This window comes from Schistocerca piceifrons, chromosome 3 (genome assembly GCF_021461385.2).
Source record: "Schistocerca piceifrons isolate TAMUIC-IGC-003096 chromosome 3, iqSchPice1.1, whole genome shotgun sequence".
Lineage (NCBI taxonomy): Eukaryota > Metazoa > Arthropoda > Insecta > Orthoptera > Acrididae > Schistocerca > Schistocerca piceifrons.
Window position 1 is genome coordinate 758,150,042 of NC_060140.1, and position 22,902 is coordinate 758,172,943.

Here is a 22,902-nt window from a genome sequence, read left to right on the forward strand (position 1 = left end):
ATGAAAAACCAAGAAAGAAACATTTGAATGAGTGGAAACAGGATTGTAGAAAGAAGGGTGGGTAGAAAAAGGAGAGGGGCAAGTTGGTTAAAAAAAAATCCACAAGTCCCTGCTCAAATAATGCAAAAGCAATAAATACTATTTGATAATTACCAATAAGTAATATTTACTGAATTTCAAAATATGAGTAAAGTATCATTTTTAATCTCTCTATTTAGGAACTAAATAAGGAAACAAATACTACAACTGATGATAATTGGCATAGAAATTTAGTGTTAACTTGCGGATTAAGAGAGATCACTCGCCAAAAAGCAGAAGTACTGAGTCATTGATAGGCACATTCTAGACAAAGAAAGCTTGCTACATGCCAGCTGGACTAACCAATCTTTCTTAATCCAGCTTGGTAAAGATTACTTCAAAAGCAGGCAAGTATCCTGCCTTTTGTGTGTGCCTATTGACTCACTGCTTCTGCTTTTTGGTGAGTGGTTTCCTTTATTCAAAAAGTATTTACATTCCACCAGAACTTTACTACAACATTTAGTATTAAATGTAGTACGGTGTATACAGAACTGTTAACATTATATGCCAAACATTTTTAATGACTCAGAAGTTTATACAAAATAGTACAATTGAAGATGCAATTTGGTTTTAGAGAACATTGTGAAGAGAGATCATAATTTTAAGAAGTGACAGTATGTCAACTTATGTAAAAGTGAACTGAGGGTTTTGCTTGTATTTAGAAAACTTATCTGGCTCCTACACTCTTCTTATTCTCTCTGCTAGCACTCAATAAGCACAAGATTGGAAAATGCTCTGGGCACATCATGCTAATCAGTCAGGGTGCTACTTACTGTCATTTCTGTAGATCATATTGGTGAAACAGTCTTATAATTCAGCACAGCCTTCTCAACAGATAAAAGTAGTAGTAACTCAGTTTCAGGAAGGAAAGTGTTTGCATTTTTTGATATACTGTTTACTTTTCCATTAAGAATACCAGATTCTGCTTTCACATTACAAATTTTCATCTATATTCTGCAAAACACTGTGAAGTATACCGGTATGCAGATGGTAATTCCTATTGTACCACTTAATATGCGTTCTTTCTGTTCCATTTGCATATAGAGTTTGGGAAGAATGATGCCTTAGATGTCTCTGTATGTGCTATAATTAGTCTAATCTTGTCTTTGTGCTCATTATGGGAGCAATACATAGGTAATTAGTATCACTTACAGCTAGTTCTTGGAACTTTGTAAGTAGACCTTCACAGGATAGTTTTTATTGATCCTTGTCTGCCATTTCATGTTCTCAGAAATTTTGACTGTCCCTGTAGTCATATGAACCTGTGTTCAATTCTGCTGCTTTTCTTTGCATATTTTGAATATTGCCTGTTAGTCTTATTTCATATGAATCCCCCACATTTGTGCAGTAGTCTAAGATGGGACAAACAAGTGATCTACAACAAGTCTCCCTTCTAGAATACGTTTTCACAGTATCTTATCAGTGAACTAAAGTCTGCCATCTGTCTTTCATACCACTGAGCATAAGTTGTCAGTCCATTTCATATCCCCTACAAATTTTTACACCCATTTGTTGGTTCAAGATGAAAAATTCCAGTTGACTCACTGCCGTTTTAGTCAAAGTATACCAATTTCCTGTCCTCTTGTGAATAGCACAGTTTTAGATTGCTGATCATTTAAAACAAGCTGCCATTCTTTAGACTTCTTGAAAATACTTTTGAAACCTGATGGAATGTTTGAACAGTTTTACTGACAGTAATTCATTATAGCTATTTGACACACTTTATCCAGTGTTTGTTGCAAAACAGGATTTTTTTTTTTGGTCACTCTGTACAATAAGAGGAGCCAATGGAGGATCACGAGGAATGATCTCCCTCACAGCAGTGTACTGTCACCTGTCCTGTACAACATCTACACAAACAACCAACCAGTCAACAAGAAAATTAATTTATGCAGATGACATAGCAATTGCAGCTCTATGCAAAACCTCTGAGGAAGTGGAGATGAAGTTGACAATAGCCCTTGAAGATCTGAGCAAGTATCATGATCTTAAGCATGTAGAGCCAAATTCTGAAAAGTTGCAGGTATGTACTTTTCCTCTGAGAAGCTGGGTAGCCAGAAAGAAGTGAAATATTATCTGCAGAGGGAAAAAACTATGCAACTACAATACTCCAAAATACCTCAGAGTAATGCAGGATCACAGTGTCACTTTCAAAAATCATTGCCAAGAAACAAAGCTGAAAGTGTCTACTGGGAACATAATCATCCATAATCTTACTGGAATCACCTGGAGCTCACAGCCAAACTGGCACTGGCACTATGCTTCTTTGCAGCAGAATATGCAGGAACAGTTGGGTGAAATTCACACGTGGCAAACAGGTGGATGCAGCATTTGAATGTGATTAGATGCACTGTGACTGATGGTTGCATATGGCCAACTCCTGTCAGCAAAATTTATCAAATTATGGGTATAGCACTGCCTGACATCTGCAGAACAGTAGTTACAGAAATTGAGAAGACAAAAACCTAGGATGAGGTCAATCAGGAGCTTCATGCACACAGCATCAGTAGTTACATTAGCACCTGGGCCTCACCAAATACAGCTGTAGTGAAATTCATTAACCAAAAGGTTTAGAGAGAGCATAGGTATGGCGACATCAAAGGAGGTCCTGCTGAGAACTTTCAGCAGCTGTATGTGGCAGGGATGACACTAAACTGGTTGATGACATGAGTGTCATTATGCAAGGCGAACCTCAGGAAGTGGAGTTTCATAACTGATGATAAGCATTATGAGTATCGTGACCTGCAGGACCCACAACATGTCCTGGTCTGCAGAAATCTGCCTGATCCTTGCACCACAGAAGATATGTGTAGAAGGTGATAAAGCCTTCAAGAAGCAGAATTCTGTAGCTTGCTTTCCATCTAAGAGAAAATCAGCAGTGCCTGGCACAAATTTATTTTCACTATTTTGGACTGTCTACATCCTGAAAACACAAATGGAAATCAAATAAATAAATTATAGATAAATGTGTCATCTGAGAAAATGGTACTTTTGATATTGTCAGCCAGGTCATTAATATGTGGCTTGAACAACAAGGGCTCAAACATATTTCACTGTGATACATCTGAAATTGTTTCTATATTTATTGATGACTCTTTATTCAAGATTACATGTTGCAACCTCCCTACCATAAATTCTCAATCCAGTCACACATTTTCTTGATACCCTATACATCTGTATATTTGACGTGGACATGGAACTACATCAAATAGTTTTCAGAAGTCTGAATACTGCACCAGTCTGATTGCCTTCATTAACAGGTTTAGAACATCATTGAGAAAAGCAAGATTTGGGTTTTGCATGAGCCATATTTTTGGAATTGATAATGGTAGGCATGGATATGGTCACACTATTTGAGCTGTCAGTGTCTGAGGTCAGAATTCTTTTTGTAAGATTTTACAACAGATTTAGGTTAAAACATTCTAGCGCCAATCATATTTTTAATCTTTTAATGCTCAATACATATCGTGTTTAGTTAACTTGGGTCTTACATTTACTTTTTAAAAATTCAGCAGACAGTACATGATAAATGAGTCACCAATCTATATTAAATTCATGGATGTCCCATTCCTTTTTCTGTTGTAAATATGATATTTTCATAATATTTAAATATCATTTTTATAAAATTTCTTACTTGTTTTAAAATTTGATGGGTACTTTGTGAAAAATAATTATTAATGACATATGTGGGAATTCCAGGCAGTTCAGTAGCATGAATAATAGGTGCATTGTTTACAGGTAGAGATTCATGGTATTTATTCACAGAATTGTAGAGAACATGTATAATACATATTGACATTATTGAAAAGCAAAGCCTCGGGCATGGATGTGTGTGATGTCCTTAAGTTAGTTAGGTTTAAGTAGTTCTAAGTTCTAGGGAACTGATGACCTCAGAAGTTAAGTCCCATAGTGCTCAGAGCCATTTTTTTGAAAAGCAAAGAACAAGCAGCAACTGTCATGCAACAACACCAAAGATATTGCTCAACTCAAGGAATGTCTGACAAAGATGATTACACATAAAATAATTTTATATTTGTTTAATATTATTACACTTTCTTATGACAAGTTGCATTCAAATGACATAAACCAATGAAATGCTCAATAATAATAATAATAATAATAATAATAATAATAATAATAATAATAATAATAATAATAATAAAAATAAAAATAAAAATAAAAATAAGAAAAAACCCATGGAGGTCCGGGAAAGAATAGGCCTCTGGTATGTTCTGCCAGTCGTAAAAGGCGATGAAAAGAACAAACCACTAATAGGGCTAACCCCCCGTTTTAGTGTGATTAGTTGGTTCAGAGCAGAACTAATGAAGCCTCGGACAAGGGCTGTCATGGTCGGGGATGACGCTTGAACCCTATGCCCGTCCACAGTGGTAACGACACTGCAAGCCACACAGCAAATGATTTAAATCCAAATAGAGGTGTTTTGCAGGATATGCTTCCTGCAACCACTCTAGAAGGAAAACAAAGACAGAGGATGAGATGGTCAGATGAAGTTAACCGAAATCTCATGTTCTGTTATTGCCAAGCAACGAGCTTAGGAACCAACACAACTGGATACAGATCACAAGTATATACAACATTTATTACCAGATACCAAGAATTAAAATTTTTAACAGAACAATGACTAGCTGATCAGATCCGTGTAATAACAAAAAATAACAGGATACCCCAAGCAGAATTAGAAAACATCAAACAAGTACAACAAATACTGGAACAAAATAATGTGCAATTAAAAGAAGAAGAAAACACAGTAATGGACTCAAACATCCCAGAGAAAACAAACAAAGAACAAAACGCATCAATTAAACAACCAGAGGAAAACGAAATCTTAAGACAGCCACCAGCACAAGCACAAATAGAACATGAAGTGACACACATGTTAGATATAGAAGAAAAATTTCAGTTGACATATATAGAATACAAAGACACAAATACAGACATTAGACCATTCTTGCATAGACCACCAAATAACCCACAAGTCGAAACAACAATAAAAACTATCAACACAATCATACACAACAAAATAAATGAAAACACAACTATGGAAGAGTTACAACTACTGGTTTATGTAGGAGCACTCACTACACTAAATATACACACTAGGCAGAGATTAGAACCAACCAACACACAGAAGAAACCCACAAAACCAGCATGGCAACACAGGCTACAGATCAGAATAGGAAAACTGAGAAAAGACATCGGACAGCTAACACAATTTATAAGAAATGAAATATAAGACAAAAAACATAAAAGGTTAGGTAAAATCTCACAACAAGAAGCAATAGAGCAATTAGATGAAAAGAAGCAGAATTTAGAAGCATTGGCCAAATGACTTAGAAGATACAAAAAAAGTGAAAACAAAAGGAAACAAAACCAAACATTAAACACAAACCAGAAGAAATTTTACCAGACAATAGATAACACACACATTAAAATAGACAATCCACCAAGCATAACAGACATGGAACACTTCTGGATCAACATATGGTCAAACCCGGCACAACATAACAGACAAGCACGGTGGATACAAACAGAAACACACACATGCAAGATGATACCACAAATGCCTGAAGTGATAATTTTGCAACATGAAGTCACCCGAGCAATTAATTCTATGCACAATTGGAAAGCCCCTGGAAATGGTAAAATAGCAAATTTCTGGCTAAAGAAGTTCACCTCAACACATTCGCATCTAACTAAATTATTTAACAGTTACATTGCAGACCCATACACATTCCCTGATACACTTACACATAGAATAACTTATCTGAAACCTAAAGATCAAGCAGACACAGCAAACCCAGCAAAATATCACCCCATAACATGCCTACCAACAATATACAAAATATTAACTTCAGTCATTACACAGAAATTAATGACACATACAACACAGAACAAAATTATAAATGAAGAACAAAAAGGCTGCTGCAAAGGAGCACGAGGATGTAAAGAACAACTGGTAATAGATGCAGAGGTGACATATCAAGCTAAAACTAAACAAAGGTCACTACACTACGCATACATTGATTACCAAAAAGCTTTTGATAGTGTTCTCCACTCATGGTTACTACAAATATTATAAATATACAAAGTAGATCCTAAATTGATAGCTACTAAACATAGTAATGAAAAACTGGAAAACCACACTTAATATCCAAACAAATTCAAATAATATCGCATCACAGCCAATACAGATTAAGCGTCGAATATACCAAGGAGACTCATTAAGTCCTTTCTCGTTCTGCCTTGCTCTGAACCCACTATCCAACATTCTAAATAATACAAATTATGGGTATAATATTACTGGAACATACCAACACAAAATCACACATTTGCTATACATGGATGATCTAAAACTACTGTCAGCAACAAATCAAGTCAACCAATTACTAAAGATAACAGTATGATATGATATAAATATGGCATTTGGGACAGACAAATGTAAGAAAAATAGCATAATCAAGGGAAAACACACTAAACAAGAAGATTACATATTGGATAACCACAGCGACTGCATAGAAGTGGTGGAAAAAACAGATGCCTATAAATATCTAGGATACAGAAAAAAATAGGAATAGATAATACAAATATTAAAGAACAACTAAAAGAAAAATATAGACAAAGACTAACAAAAATACTGAAAACAGAATTGACAGCAAGAAACAAGACAAAAGCTATAAATACTTATGCTATACAAATATTGACCTACTCATTTGGAGTAGTGAAATGGAGTAACACAGACCTAGAAGCACTCAATACACTTACAGGATCACAATGCCACAAATATAGAATACATCACATCATTCAGCAACAGAAAGATTCACATTAAGCAGAAAGGAAGGAGGAAGGAGATTTATCGACATAAAAAACCTACATTATGGTCATAATAGAGGGAAACATTCCACGTGGGAAAAATATATCTAAAAACACAGATGATGTGACTTACCGAACGAAAGTGCTGGCAGGTCGATAGACACACAAACATACACACGAAATTCAAGCTTTCGCAACAAACTGTTGTCTCATCAGGAAGGGGGAAGGAGAGGGAAAGACGAAAGGATGTGGGTTTTAAGGGAGAGGGTAAGGAGTCATTCCAATCCCAGGAGCGGAAAGACTTACCTTAGGGGGAAAAAAGGACAGGTATACGCGTGCACACAAGCAGACATTTACATTATGGACAGGTAGACAATTTAAGAAAATTCTCTCTAGAACGAGCAGAAACTAGCAAAATACACAAAGCAATCACTCATATAAATATATCGGCTACACCACTGCAATTTCATAACCACTTCTACAACCCTTTAGATCACATAACACAAACAGATAGCAAGAAAGTAATTTGGAAAAAGAAAACAGTACATGGCAAGCACCCGTATCATCTAACACAGCCACACATCGATCAAGACGCATCCAACACATGGCTAAGAAAAGGCAATATATACAGTGAGACAGAAGGATTCATGATTGCAATACAGGATCAAACAATAAACACCAGATATTACAGTAAGCATATTATTAAAGATCTCAATACCGCAACAGATAAATGCAGACTTTGCAAACAACAAATAGAAACAGCAGATCACATCACAAGTGGATGTACAATACTAGCAGATACAGAATACCCTCAGAAGACATGACAATGTAGCAAAAATAATACATCAACAACTTGCCATACAACATAAACTAATAAAACAACACGTTTCCACACACAAGTATGCACCACAAAATGTACTGGAGAATGATGAATACAAATTATACTGGAACAGAACCATTATAACAGGTAAAACAACACCACATAACAAACCTGACATCATACTCATCAATAAAAAGAAGAAATTAACACAACTAATCGAAATATCCATACCCAATACAACAAATGTACAGAAGAAAACAGGAAAAAAAATTGAAAAATACATCCAACTGGCTGAGGAAGTCAAGGACATGTGGCATCAGGATAAAGTTGACATTATACCAATTATACTATCAACTACAGGAATCATACCACACAATATCCACCAGTACATCAACGCAATGCAGCTACATCCAAACGTATACATACAACTACAGAAATCTGTAATTATTGATACATGTTCAATTATCCGAAAGTTTCTAAATGCAATGTAACATACCATACAGTTAAAAGGAAGTCACGCTTGATCAAGGTCCACGTCACTCTCCATTTTTAACCAGACATAACATCTGAGAAAGGAAAGAAATAATAATAAAGTATTTATTTGTCCATATAAATCTCTTTTAGGGTACCTGTATTGTATACAGGATATTGGACAGAAAACCCTTTTTATCTATTTGTTTTTCAAACATCAAACATACATTTTATAAAAATTTTTATAACAAATTGGATCTATACAGTTAATAATTACAAATTTTCTTTTAAATACTGTATAATTATAACTAACGTTTACAATTAAAGATACAAATTACATTTTTTTGCATAAGATACTGAGAGATTGAATAGTAGCAGTTTTTCAGAAGGTAGGCTGTCACAGAATTTTTAAAGCTCTGTAGTTCAGGAAGAGATTTTATATGTCTTGGTAATCTGTTGTATAATTTTGTTCCTTCATGATACACACCTTTTTGTTGTTACAATGATTGACATGTATGTCTCCCCCAGGGGGTCCACAACTCTTTTGTGGATACGTGCGTGGTGAGCATGGGGCCCCGAGCTATTGTAGCCTTCTTTCTCTCCAGGGCTGCATTTCCTTCCCCTTCCCCTCCTTTCCCCTCCTTGCTACTTTCCCGTCCCCCTCTCCTCTCCCTCTCTTGGTGTCCTTGCTTATGTTGGCCCCCACTATCCTCCTGGTTCTGTTGGCTTTGCAATTCGGCTTTGTTGCGTAATCATCTCCTCCTTTTGGCATTCCTTGGTGTCCCCCTCTGGGGTTTGACCTCCATTACAAAATTTCTCCTCCATAGTGTGAGCCATTTGGGGAAGAGCACCTTACCTAGTGTCTCCGACGTGTGCCCTCCTAGTACAGTCCACCTCTTCTTTCACGTCGTTGTCTGATGCTAGGGTGCATAGCCAGCACGGTAGCCAGCCCGTGTGGTGGGGTCGCTATGTACCCTTTTGGTTGAGCCCCCTGAACACACAGGGATTACACTTCTGATACCTGAGCTGTGACCTCCTCATGCATGCCTTGGAGTGGGTGCTCGTCATCCTGGAGCTTTGGAACTCCCAGCAATGGCCACTGTGTCAGACGGCCCTTGCTGTGGCTGGGTGGCGCCCGTGAGGAGAGCCCTTGATTGGAGTGGGTGGTATCAGGGTGGACGCTATGCACATGAAATGCATACGGGTCCAGAATTCTGGCCGTTCTTCTGCGGCTGTCTCTCTGCATGGAACTGATTCTTCAAGTGCTGCTTCTCTTGCCCCTTTGGCCTTCCCTTCCATGGCTACCCCCTGGGAAGAGTGTCAGGCCCGTCGGCTAGGGGCGAAACCTTTCCCCCGTTATCTAGTTTGCACCAGGACTGATGGAGATACTTTCACCAGTACCAAACCTTTATTCTTTGTGGAGCACATTTAAGACAAGTTTGGCGAAGTGGACTACCTGAGCAAGATGCGGTCGGGTTCGTTGCTGATCAAAACTGCTTCAGCTGCCCAATCTGCAGCCCTTCGTGCCTGTACCCATCTTGGCACAATTCCTGTGTCCATTACCCCCCACCTGTCTCTAAATATGGTACAAGGTGTGATTTTTCACAGGGACTTCATCCTTCAAACTGATGAGGAACTTCGGGACAATCTCGGACGGCGAGGTGTTCACTTTGTTCGGTGTTTTCAGAAGGGTCCTAAAGACAATTGCATTGATACTGGTGCCTTTATCCTGGGCTTTGAAGGGGATACCCTCCCTGAGAAAGTTAAGATTATGGTTTATCGATGTGATGTGAAGCCGTACATCCCACCTCCTATGAGGTGTTTTAAGTGCTTGCGTTTTGGACACATGTCTTCCCACTGTTCACAGGCCCCTCTCTGTGGTGACTGTGGATGTCCACTCCATGAGGGGACTCCCTGTATTCCGCCTCCTGTGTGTGTAAATTGTCATGGTAGTCATTCTCCACGTTCACCAGATTGCCCAGTATATAAGAAGGAAAAGAAGATACAGGAATATAAGCCCCTCGATCGTTTGGACCCCTCTCCTCCCCCCCACCACTGCGGCTCCCACACTTTCTCCTCTGGGCGCTGCTCCCCCTCCCCAGCCGGAGAAGTGTCCCACTCCTTCGGCGTCTGCCGGTCAGGGGTGCCTCTCTCGGGATGCCCCTTCCCGGCACCTTCCAGGCCAAAGGTCTGCTGCCACGCGACGACCGCGAGAGCCGCGGTCTGTCGGCCCCCAGGTCGCCCGGTCTCTTTCTGTTCCTGATCTTGCTGCAGCTGGCTCCTTTATTCCACACAGCCCTCCTCGATCTCAGCCTGAAAAGAAGAAGAAACATAAGTCCCGGGACATAGAGCCTCTGGTTTCACCGGAGGTCCCTTCCCCGACTTCACAACCGGATTCTGACCTGTTGTTCATTGATGTCGCCCCCTTCTTGTTGGTGACTGGTGGGGACCCGGTGGTATGACTGGCTTTAGCGTGTTCAGCCCCCATTTAAATCATTGTTCGGTGGTTCTATGATGGAATTGTAATGGATACTATTGTCACCTTTCGGAATTGAAATCCCTTCTTTTGTCCTACTCTGCAGCTTGTGTGTTTCTCCAGGAATCTCATTTTACTGATGCTCACTCACCGACCCTCCGTGGGTTCCGTGTTTTCTGTCAAAATCGGGTCAGACCCCTGCGGGCTTCTGGTGGCATTTGTACGTTGGTCTGTACAGACATTGCTAGCACATGGATTCCTCTTCAAACTACATTGGAAGGGGTTGCTGTTAGGGTCCACTTAGACTCTGCGGTCACAGTTTGCAATCTTTATCTCCCTCCTGACAGGACTCTTACACCTGCTGCCTTAACTGCCCTTCTTCAGCAACTTCCTCCTCCCTTCCTCCTCCTTGGGGATTTTAATGCTCATCATCCCTTGTGGGGCAGTGCCTTTCCGTCTAGATGAGGTCTTCTTATAGACCAGTTTATTGCAGACCACGACTTGTGCCTTCTTAATGATGGCTCCCCTACTCATTTCAGTGCCAGTCATGGTACCTTTTCCGCCATTGATCTTTCTTTCTTCTCCCTCTCTCCTCCCTTCATTACACTGGTCGCCACACAACGATCTTTGTGATAGTGACCATTTCCCTTTGATTATCTCGCTCCCTTCCCGCTCCCCGGTGGACAGGTTACCTCGTTGGTCTTTCCAATGTGCCGATTGGCCTCTATACACTGCACAGGTCATGTTTTCTCCCTCTTTGTCGGCTTGTATTGATGACGTCCTACGTGATGTGTCTGATGCGATTGTTTGCGCTGCTAGCCTTGCTGTCAGTGCTCATCTGGGCCATTTCGTCGCCAGCAAGTCCCATGGTGGCGTACGGCCATTGCCATTGCCATCCGTGATCGCCGTCGAGCTTTGCAACATTTTAAGAGGCACCCATCCGTAGCCAGCCCTACTACCTTTAAATGCCTCCACACTAAAGCCCGTTATTTAATCAAACAGAGCAAGTGGATTTGTTGGGAATGATTCGTTTCTTTCCTTGGTTCTACTGTCCCCCCGTCACAGGTATGGGCTACACTTCGCTCTCTCCTAGGTTGCCATCGGCAGTCCACCCTCCCAGGCCTTCACCTCCCAGATGGCCTTTGTACGGACCCATTAGTTCTTGCAGAACATCTTGCGACCCATTTTGCAGTGGCATCAGCATCAGCCTCCTATCCAGCTGCTTTCCTTCACCAGAAACAGCGGCCTGAAGCTTCCACCTTACGTTTCACCCCCTTGTGCACTTGTGAGCCAGAATCTTACAACGAACCTTTTACGGAATGGGAATTTCTTTCTGCTCTATCTTCTTCTCATGATACGGCCCCTGGCCCAGATTCCATTCATAACCAACTGCTTCAACATCTCAGTGCTCCACAATGGCAACATCTTCTTCGGGTGTTTAACCGTATCTGGCTCCAGGGTGACTTCCCTTCTCAGTGGAGGGATAGCATTGTGGTTCCTGTCTTTAAGCCTGGTAAGAACCCCCTATCTGTTGACAGCTATCGGCCAATTAGTTTGACCAATGTTGTTTGTAAGTTACTTGAACGGATGGTAGCCCATCGGCTCAATTGGGTCCTCAAATCTCGGGATCTGTTGTCCCCTTACCAGTGTGGCTTTTGAGAGGGATGGTCTCCAATTGATCATTAACTTTGCTTGGAATCTGCAGTTCGGCAGGCTTTTTCCCAGTGCCGCCATTTGGTTGCAGTGTTTTTTGACCTTCGCAAGGCCTATGACACGGCCTGGCGCCATCACATCTTACTTACCCTTCATCAGTGGGGTCTTCGTAGCCCACTCCCAATTTTTATCCACCAGTTCCTGTTCCATCGGTCATTCAGGGTTCGAGTTGGTACTGTTTTTAGTTCTCCATGGACCCAGGAGACGGGCATCCCACAGGGTTCTGTCTTGAGTGTCCTTCTTTTTCTCATTGCTATCGATGGACTTGTGGCCTCTGTCAGTCCCTTGGTCACCCCTGCCTTGTATGTGGATGATTTCTGCATTTGGGTTAGTTCCTCCCCGATGGCATCTGCAGAACGGCTGCTCCAGGGAGCTATACGGCGTGCCTCTGCATGGACCCTCTCACACGGGTTTCAATTCTCTCCTTCAAAATCGTGGGTGGTCCACTTCTGTCGCCGTACTACGATCCACCCTGATGCAGAGCTCTATCTCGATGCACAACGATTGCCTGTGGTCTCACAGTTTCGTTTCCTGGGTCTTCTTTTCGACAACAAGCTCACTTGGCTGCCCCATATCAGATTCCTGAAGGTAGGATGTTTCCGTAAACTCAATGTCCTTCGCTTCCTTGCCCACTCCTCTTGGGGTGCGGACCGTTCCCTCCTTCTCCATCTTTATTGTGCTCTAGTTCTGTCTCACTTGGACTATGGTTGTCAAGTTTATGGTTCAGCTGCTCCTTCCACACTGCACGTGCTGGATCCAGTCCACCATCGTGGTATCTGTTTGGCCACCGATGCCTTCCCTACTAGCCCTGTTGATAGTCTCCTGGTTGAAGCTGGGATCCCCCCCCCCCCCCCCTTTCCGTTCAGCGGTCCCAGCTTCTGGTGTCTTATGCACTCGCTATCCGTTCCTCTCCCACTCATCCTTCCTATTCTATCCTGTTCCCAGACCATGGACGTCGCCCACCCGACTCCCGCCCACGGGCGGGTTTACCGGTTGGGCTCCGCCTTGCGTCTCTTTGCCTTGATTTTCAGCTTCCTTCTTTGTCCTGTCTTCCTTGCACCCTCCACTCCACCCCCCCCCCCCACCCCCCACCCCCCCCCCCCCCTTGGTTAGTTCCTTGGCCTCGAATTCGGATGGATCTTCGCTGAGGTCCAAAAGATTCCATCCCCCCGGTGGTGTTCCGTTCCTTTTTCCGCCAAATTTTATTGGAGTTTTGGGATGCTGTTGTTTTTTACACTGATGGCTCTAAATCTGCTGATCACTTGGGGTATGCCTTCACGTCCTCTGTTGGAACGGAAAATCATCTGCTGCCACCAACATGTGGGGTGTTTACTGCAGAATTGATGGCAATTTCCCAGGCCCTTACCTTTATTAAACAGTCCCAACACAACAGCATTTTGTTATGTACTGACTCGATGAGTGGCCTTCTTGCTATTGACCGGTGTTTTTCGTGCCATCCCTTGGTCTCTGCCATCCATGACCATCTCGCTGATATTCACCGTGCTCCTTGTTCCATTGACTTCCTTTGGGTCCCTGGCTATGTGGATATCCTGGGTAATGAGCTCGCTGATCGTTTGGCTGGGGGAGCAGTCACTTACCCCCCATTTTCTGTAACACCTCCTGCAGCGGATTTACGGCTTCATATCAAATCCCACTTCGCACAGTCATGGGCCAATTCTTGGGAGGCTACTCCTCTGTCTAATAAACTTTGTGTGATTAAGGTGACACCAGGCCCGTGGCGTTCTTCCTTTCGCCTCTCCCGAAAGGACTCAATCACACTGTGTCGTCTCTGCATTGGCCATACCAGGCTGACCCATGGTTTTCTTTTGTGTGATGAGCCACCCCACTTTGTGGTTGTGGAGCCTTCCAGTCAGTAGCCCACATTTTGGTTGAATGCCCCCTTCTTTTGGCTCTGCGTGCTAAGTACAGACTCCCCCACACTTTACCTTTGATGTTGGCTGACGATTCCTGGATGGTCTCTCTGGTTCTTGATTTCCTCCGGGAAAGTGGTTTTTATTCTCAGTTTTAATGTTTTTAATCTCTCTCTGGTGTTGGGGCAGGGCGGTGAGTGTTTGGGTGTCTCCCACTGTATGCCGTGTTCAGAGATTCCCGATTCATCTCCCTGACAGAGAACGTCTTTTTTTCCCCTTTTACTCTATTTTCACCCTTTTTTAAGGATTGGTTAGTCTCCTTTTCTCATACATACTTCTACATTCTAGCGGTTGCACCTTTTAAGTCACAGGTGGTCTTGCCTATGCTGCTTCAGCATAGCGTTGGATTCGTTCTCTTGCTGACTTCCCTCATTTTGTTTTTGCCATTGACAACATGACTACCCTTTTACATTTTTAGCTTTTCCCTTTTATTGTTCTGACTTTCTTGAGATGTCGCATTAGCAGAATGGACCATATTTGAAACAAGGGACTGATGACCTTGCTGTTTGGTCCCTTAAACCTCAAACAACCAACCAACCAACCATTAACATGTATGTCACTATCTGACCTGGTACTGTGATAATGGACACATCTGTTTTGAGGAAAAAGGTTTTCTTTTCTCAGTATAGTTTTTTTGACATGCGTGACTACTTCCAGTATATAAATGCAGGGAAGGGGTAAGATCTTTAGATCTTCAAATCTTTAAAGAAAGGTTTGCATGGTTTTCTGCTGCTCACTTGTTTCATTAGTCTTATAATTGACTTTTGTTCCTGAAAACTGTTATGGCCTGGTGTACATTTCCCCAGATAATGATACCATACCTCAGTATTGAATGTACATGAGCAAAGTATACAGCCCTAACTGTTTCTGCACTAGTATTCCTGCAAAGAATTCTTACTACATAGCTCATTTTTGCTAGTTTTGAATTTAGGGATGTGATATGGGTGCCCCATTTAAGACTTTCCTTGATATGAATCCCAAGAAATCTAGTTTTATTGACAGCACTAATTTTTTGGTTCTCTACAGGGTGGTCCCTTGATAGTGACTGGGACAAATATCTCACAAATTAAGCATCAAATGAAAAAACTACAAAGAACGAAACTCATCTAGCTTGAAGGGGGAAACCAGATGGTGCTATGGTTGGCCCACTAGATGACACTGCCATAGGTCAAACGGATATCAAATACATTTTTTAAATAGGACCCCATTTTTTATTGCATATTCATGTAGTATGTAAAGAAATATGAATGTTTTAGTTGGACCACCTTTTTCGCTTTGTGATAGATGGTGCTGTAAGTCACAAACGTATAAGTACATGGTATCGCATAACATTCCACCAGTGCGGACGGTATTTGCTTCGTGATACATTACCTGTGTTAAAATGGACCGTTTATCATTTGCGGAAAAGGTCGATATCGTGTTGATGTATGGCTATTGTGATCAAAATGTCCAATGGGCATGTGCTATGTATGCTGCTTGGTATCCTGGACGACATCATCAAAGTGTCTGGACCGTTCGCCAGATAGTTACATTATTTAAGGAAACAAGAAGTGTTCAGCCACATTTGAAATGTCAATAAATGATGATGCCAAAGTAGGTGTTTTAGCTGCTGTCACGGCTAATCTGCACATCAGTAGCAGACAAATTGCTCGAGAATCAGGAATCTCAAAAACATTGGTGTTGAGAATGCTACATAAACACAGATTGCACCCGTACCATATATCTATGCACCAGGAATTGCATGGCGACAACTCTGAATGAATGTCGTGTACAGTTCTGCCACTGGGCATAAGAGAAATTACGGGACAATGACAGATTTTTTGCACGCGTTCTATTTAGTGTCGAAGCATCATTCACCAACTGTGGTAACATAAACTGGCATAATATACACTACTGGGCAACAGAAAGTCCACGATAGCTGCGACAAGTGGGACATGGGGTGTGGCATTATGGGAGGAAGGATAATTGGCTCCCATTTTATCGATGTCAATCTAAATGGTGCAATGTATTCTGATTTCCTACGTAATGTTCTACCAATGTTACTACAAGATGTTTCACTGCATGACAGAATGGCGATGTACTTCCAACATGATGGCTGCCCGGCACATAGCTCGTGTGCGGTTGAAGCGGTATTGAATAGCATATTTCATGACAGGTGGATTGGTCATCGAAGCACCATACCATGGCCCACACATTCACTGGATCTGACGTCCCCCGAATTTCTTTCTGTGGGGAAAGTTGAAGGATATTTGCTATCGTGATCCACCAACAATGCCTGACAACATGCGTCAGCGCATTGTCAATGCATGTGCGAAAATTACTGAAGGCGAACTACTCGCTGTTGAGAGGAATTTCATTACACGTATTGCCAAATGCATTGATGTTGCCAGACATCATTTTGAGCATTTCTTGCATTAATGTGGAAATAAAATGTTCAAACATACCTACATTCTGTATTTTAATTTAAAAAACCTACCTGTTACTATTTGTCTAAAATTGTGAGCCATACATTTGTGACTATTACAGCGCCATCTATCACAAAACGAAAAAAGTGGTCCAACAAAAACATTCATAATTCTTTACGTACTACATGAATATGTAATAAAAAATGGGGGTTTCTATTTAAGAAAAACGCAGTTGATATCTGTTTGACATATGGCAGCACCATCTAGCGGGCCAACCATAGTGCCATCTGGTTTCCCCCTTCAAGCTAGACAAGTTTTGTTCTTTGTAGTTTTTTTTGTTTGACACTTATTTCGTGAGATATGGCCCGGTCACGATCAATGGACCACCCTGTATACATATTACGGGTTGTGCCACATTTTTATTTTGGTCTGTGTGGGAATTCATGAGTATCATTTTTTAGGGAGTAACTATTAGCCTGTTTCTGGTAAACTGTTCAGACACTTCTTTTGTAATATCTTTTGCAGATACAGTAAGATTTTCTTCTTCATTCCCTTTAATCAACAGATTGGTCATCTGCAAACAGTACTGGTTCATAATCCCTAACATGTGATGGGAAATCATTAATGTATACCAAAAACAGAAAGGGACCTAAAATAGAGCCCTTTAAAACACCATGACTTAGTTCACATGAATCTGAAAGGTGTACCTGGAGTTAATTTCCTTCCAGTTACTGGAGAGCGCAAATATGATTTAATCCACCGATCTGGCACACCTGTTACACCATACTATTCAAGCTCCCTCAGCAGCACAGAATGATCAATCACATCAAAAGCTTTTGTGAGGTCCAAGAATAAATCCGAGATATTTCTGTGGTTGTCCACTGTCCCCTGCACATGGTTTATCAGATCGAAAGTGGCTGTTTCAGTTGATCACTGTGGTCTGAAGCCATGTTGACATCCAGAAATAATAATATTATTGTCAAAGAATGTAGTTAGTTGTGAAAGGAACAGTTTTTCAATAATTTTCGAAAACCCTGACAGCAGAGACACTTGCCTATAGTTATCCATACATTGCTGATCACCCTTCTTGTATAGGGATATTACTTTTGCCATTTTCAGTTGCTGTGGGAAGACACCACATGACAAGGATGAACTGCATATGTCTAACAAAAGAGAGTATTTGTCTTGCTGTTACTTTTATAATATAATCTGGAATATCATTAAAACCAGTTGAATAATTACTCTTCGGTGAATTAATGGTATTTAGGAGCTCTGTTGGGCCTATTGGACTGAGGAACATGGATATATTATTTATTTCAATTGATGAAAGTTCTTTTCATATTGTATTAGGGGATTACTAAATTTTTCCTTCACTAATTTTCAGTTGCATAATAAGAATTGAAGCTGTCTGCAACTGCCCTAGGGTCGGTGACATTCTTGCCATCATATGATATCACAATATTTTTGTGACTTGTGTTCTTCCCCATAAGGTCCTGCACAGCTTTCCACGTCGACTTAGTTTTATTGGATGACTTCATCATATATTTGTCATTTTCCTTAATTTTTGGCTCTTTTATGACACGTTTCAAAAATGGCTAGCATTTTTTGAGATAACAAAGAAATTCTGGACTGCTGTCAGCTTTTGACTGCAGAAAAAGTTCCCACTTGCTTTTACAAGCTGCTCTAATGCCTGATGTAATCCAGTTTTTGAATCTATCTGTGCTTCTGGAAATAAATTTTCCTTTGTGGAAAAGCTATGTCAAAGTTATGCTTGAAAATGTTCAAAAATTTTTCCATCTTTTCATCAGTAATATATCATATACTTCACTCAAATATTCTTCGCTGATTAGATACTGCAAGTGTTCAATATTTTTCTGACTATAAATCCTTTTATGGATTTTGTACACTGGTCAAAATGTGATTTACAGGTATGGTTGGTAATTGCAAAAGGTGGTCACTATCACCAGTATCAGTTTTCTGATGTACAATTGTCCATGTTTACATGCACCTGATCAAGGTGAGTTACACTAGTTCTTGTTACATTTGTTGGAGAACTAACAGTCAGACAAAGATTGAAGGTCTTTATAATATTTAAGAACTTTCACTTGTGAGAGCTACGGCTCAGAAATTCAATATTAAAATCTCCACACAGTACCCTTGTTTTCACAGTTGTCTCAGGTTTGCCTAAAGCAAGGTCCAGTTTTTTGGGAAAAAAACCCTTATGTTGCTAACAGATCTATACAGACATAAAATAATAGTTTTTTCAGACATTAACTCAACCACTGAGATTTCAGTCTCTTTCGCAACCAAGTTTACAAACAGAGGCTATACTCTTACAATCTACATTTTCTTTTACTTATATAAAAGTTCCACCATGTTTTGATTCCATTCTACAAAAGCAGTTTGCAAGGTTAAAATGCAATATTTTTAATTCTGGCTGACCACTTTGTTTCAACCCCTACACTTGAAAGTCCAATTGATGACATTATTCATGCCAACTGCCGTGTGACTGTGGAAATGATAGTTGATAAGGTTCAGGTTAGTACTGGTAATATTCAGAACATTATCTGTAACAAGCTGAAACACCACAAAACGTGTGCAAGATGGGTCTCGAAGGAGTTGACACAGCTACACAAGAAAACATGGTTGAGAGTGTGCACAGAGCTAAAGGTACATTATGAAAGAGAAGGTGAGCACTTCCTCAACAAAATTTTAACTTGTGATGAAACTTGGGTTCACTATTATGAGCCAGAATCAAAAAGACAAAGTGTGGAGTGGAAGGACATAAACTCAACTGTCAAGAAAAAGTTCAAAACCCAAGCATCAGTAGGAGAAGTCATGTTGACGGTGTTTTGGGATTCTGAAGATCCTGTTTTTTGTGATTATCTCAAAGAACATTGTACAATGAACAGCCAATACTACTCAGATTTGCTTTTAAATAACAAGGTGAAGACAGCCATGAGAGAGTCATCGTGGATCTCAGAGGAGAGATGTGGTTCTCCAGCAAGACAATACACGTCCTCGTATTGCTCAACTAACCCATGAAACCTTCAACAAAATGGGCTGGGAAGTACTGCCTTATCCCCCTTACAGTCCTGATTTAGCACCTAGTGATTTCTATTGGTTTGGTGCACTGAAGGAGGCATTACGTGGGAAGAGGTTCCAGGACAACGAGGACGTGAATAAGTTTGTGGGAAACTGGAATAAAAGGCTTGTAGCTTGTTGGAACAAGTGCATAAATGTTCTCAGGGGATTATGTTGAAAAGTAGAAAAAGTATTGTTTTGTAAAAATAAATGCTTTTTTCTCCTGATAAATTTGTCTCTTTAATTATTGAATTACCCTCATATGTATGAGGCAATATTTTAACTTAGAACACAACAAAATACTCAAATTATTAATCAATAGTGTTAATTATCTATTCAAAATTGTATATTATTGCCAAAATCCTTAAATGTAAAGTTATAAGAATAAAATGTATAGTTGTCTCAGCTTCTTCATTAACACATTGAGTATCTTGTGGCTGCCTTAGCCACGTGGCAGGCAGGCAACATGTTAAATATCTAGTGTGTGAAATCCCTTATAATCTGAATAAGGTAGTTGCATTTCAAAGTCAGAGATTATTGGTGATACTTTTTTAATCACTTCTACTACCCATCATGTAGACAGGTGTGATCTATGCTTTCTTTCACCTATTAGGCATAGTTTTTTTAGGGATCTTTGGTATGTTATGGTTAAAAATGGGACAACTCGCCCAAAAATTGTGTATTTAATATGATATGGAACTGCTTTGGATTTCACACCTTTGTTAAATTTTAGCTGTCCTTACTTGCAGTTTTGATGAAAGCTCTTATTTATGTTTGTATAATGTTAGTATGGACAAAAATGACTTCTGATAGTATCATTGCTGTCTGTGAATCTTTATACATATCATACAATACAAAGAGCGACTCTGTAGTATGCAAGTGGTTCAACCACATTGATGTTAATATTATGTGCTTGTCTATTACAGGGTGTTTCATGATTCACGTTATGCAATTCTAGAAGTTGTAGAGATGACTTAGTGGATGACTTTTTACGTAGGAACCCAAGTCTGGAAACATCATTCAATGACACTACAGTGTGTCAAAGTTATAGGTACCAGCAACTGTAAATGTATTCATATACAGGACGAGTATATGATGATGATATCAACTTTTGAGAATGATGGAGAAGAATGGATATGTATATACTGGTTTGACTATTACTAATTGATTCTTGAACATAAAAACATAAACAATTCTCATTTTGTAATTGAAGGATAGTTTTGTAAGGATAGAAGTTAACATTCCATTTGTATTTATGTAATAAACTCTCAGAAATGTAGGAACATTTTCCTATGCAAAATCTTCATGATACAAGCAACTTTATAAAAAAAAAAATGTTAGTGAACATATTTTATGTATTTAAATACTAAAGCTAAAATATATGTTGAAACTTTGTGTTGCAACATGAGAGGAATGAATTAATGCATAACTGAATGATTACAGTCTGTGTACACTAGCAAGAGTTTGCCAATGAGCCATAAATTTCCTGTTCCTGGTAATGGATGTGGCACAGGCAGTAATTGTCACAAATACATATATAAGGAGTAGCAAATCAGCTTTGGGGGGGGGGGGGGGGTCAATTTTCCAATGGTTTTTGTGAGTCATTTTGTTACAGTATTACAAAATAAACATGTGTTTTGAAATAGGACATTGTGTCAACCCGAATTTCTTGAAATTTCTCTCAGCAATACCAAATCAGTATCAAGAACTTAGCAAGCTGCAGCAAATTTTGGTTGAGCAGAGAATTCACACACTACTTTTACAGCTACTGCAGCATGGGAGATTGCCAAGAAATGAAGATGAGTATTTGCTAATTACTTGTTATGTCCTGGAATATTTCAGTTTCGTAGTAGCAAAGATAAAAAGTGCTCATAGCTCCTCAGGCATGCATTTAAGAGCCCAGGTGTACTGGATATTTTTTCCCTGTTTTTGTCCATACTACCACTCTGAAAGCTGACTACCCTACAGTCTTAGCAGCAACAGACCAGTACATGAAGTCAGAGGTATCAGAAAGGTTTTTGCTCATAACATTTGAATTGGTCATTTGCATTACCTCAAATTGATACATTTATCCTTCTCCATCATCATACAGTTTGTAATATCATCACAGAGACACATAAATTTACAGGTACTGGTGCCTATAACTTTAATGCTCTGTAGTATCGTTGGATGATGATTCCAGACATGGGTTCCTGTGTAAAATTTTATCTACTAAGTTCCCTCTATAAATTCCAGAAGAGTGTAACATGAGTTGTGAAACACCTTATGTATCTTTGTACATGTTAGTGAGCCAAAATCATTAAAACACTCATCTTTTAGTAAGATGGTAGTTTCAGCATATTGTTGTTTGCAAAGAGTCCTAGTTTTAATAAACATTAGGGTAGCATGTCACAACCAGATCTATTAAATTAGAGGCTAATGAGGACCTACAGGAATTTTATAATGTTTCTGTCCTCATTTAAATTTATAGAGAAGATTGAAGAGATTCTGATAAGTAGTTATAGGTATTCTTATAGATGCATCTCACTAATGCCATGAAGAAAGAAAAGTGCTTACCTCAAAATAGTTGAACAATAGAAAAAAAGGTACATATACTGGCCTTTCATTACTGAGCGTAAGTTGGCTTTGTCAAAATGTACAATAGAGTAGTGTCAGTTGCAACTGTGTAAAACTTACAGTAGCACACAAAGTAGTCATCTCCTATTTTAATCATTATGTGCTGTAGGCCATTTTTTAATAATAATAATAATAATAATAATAATAATAATAATAAACACGCTGTGTCCAGTGTTTGGAGCAAGGCACAGGTAACATCCAACTGTCAGAAGGGTAGCAGAAGAGATCTACAAAACTACTCCAGTCACATTGACATATGTTTTGCAGACTCTTAAAACATATTCTGATTTCAAACATAATGAGGTTGTGATGTTCGCCTGCTCTATTTCTTCATTGATGGTCCTTGGTGTTGCTGTACTGCATTGCTATACTGGCTGAAAAATGGGAATGTAAGTTAAACACTGACTACTTTAAATGATTAAGCCAATAGGTGCTCATTAGCATTTCTTTACTTTTGCTGTTCACCCCCCCCCCCCC

General features: G+C 39.9%; 1 protein-coding gene across 1 annotated transcript in view; it reads left to right on the forward strand.

Moving 5' to 3' along the window:
* LOC124789763 overlaps positions 1 to 22,902 on the forward strand; it is a 239,477-nt gene that overhangs the window by 51,517 nt on the left and 165,058 nt on the right. The gene's annotated exons all lie outside the window — the stretch shown is intronic.